At 48.2% G+C, this 816-nt stretch overlaps 1 protein-coding gene across 5 annotated transcripts in view; it reads right to left on the bottom strand.

Annotated features, from left to right (window-relative positions):
* The window catches only part of LOC107657026 (SLIT-ROBO Rho GTPase-activating protein 3-like), a 32,206-nt gene that overhangs the window by 23,793 nt on the left and 7,597 nt on the right, over positions 1–816 (bottom strand). Inside the window, exons 1-2 of one of the 5 annotated variants that reach the window (XM_016445014.1) lie at positions 407–516; positions 259–298 (exon numbers count right to left, since the gene is read on the bottom strand). The exons of the other annotated variants lie outside the window; for them this stretch is intronic. The gene's annotated coding sequence lies outside the window, so the exon portion shown is untranslated. Of the gene's footprint in view, positions 1–258; positions 299–406; positions 517–816 lie in introns of those variants that run through there. 5 annotated transcript variants of the gene reach the window in all.

Genomic DNA, 816 nt, shown 5'->3' with positions numbered 1-816 from the left:
ATATATTTTGTCGGCTACACATAAGCAACCAAATGCCTGCGTGAAACCACTCCGGTGTCCTGACTGAGTGAATGTGCCTATTTAAACTTGATCTGTCTGCTGTATTGAGTTAAAAGAAACTGAGGGGAATTGGAGATCCATGGGATCAATCCTGTTTTACGCTCCCAGAGGAGGCTGGGAAGAAGCTGAGCTCTGGTCTTATCTCTTAGAGCAGAGGACCACAGGGACCCTCACACACACACACACACTTATAGCCACCTCTGCTGTGTTCTCTCATTGCCATGGAGTGATGCTCCTGCTGTACAGACAAAGGCACAAATATTAAAGGCTGAACGTGATGCATCACAAAATGTTTATTTAAGGGTATAGCTAACCCCAGTATGAAAGTTCAAGTTCATTTACTCACCCTCATGTCATTCCAAACCAGTATGACCTTCTTTCTTCAGTGGAACACAACAGATGATAATAAGCTGAATGTCTAAGCTGCGCTTTTTCGAAGCGGAGTCTAGCCCGGGGTCGTCACATGTGGTTGCCGCAAGCCTCCTTCATCGAATCCGCCGGCCACGCCGTTCTCAAGCCCGCCACCTCTGCTCACTCTAGCCCGCCGACCGTTCCTAACTCTAGCCCCCGGTCTCTGCTCACTCTAGGCCGCCGCCGCTCACTCTAGGCTGCCGTGTGTGAGGCTGTGTTTCGTTGTGAAAGCGAAACTACTTTGTATGGCCTTCCAAAAATGGACACGACTAGAAATCAGTGGTTAAGTTGTATTTACAACACTGTTCCAGAACACTTCAACCCAAATATTCAGATGTGTGCAGC

The sequence above is a fragment of the Sinocyclocheilus anshuiensis genome, unplaced genomic scaffold, assembly GCF_001515605.1.
Source record: "Sinocyclocheilus anshuiensis isolate Anshui unplaced genomic scaffold, SAMN03320099.WGS_v1.1 scaffold1453, whole genome shotgun sequence".
Classification (NCBI taxonomy): domain Eukaryota; kingdom Metazoa; phylum Chordata; class Actinopteri; order Cypriniformes; family Cyprinidae; genus Sinocyclocheilus; species Sinocyclocheilus anshuiensis.
The sequence above is the reverse complement of the archived record's forward strand: the minus strand, read 5'-3'. Positions and strand labels throughout refer to the sequence as shown.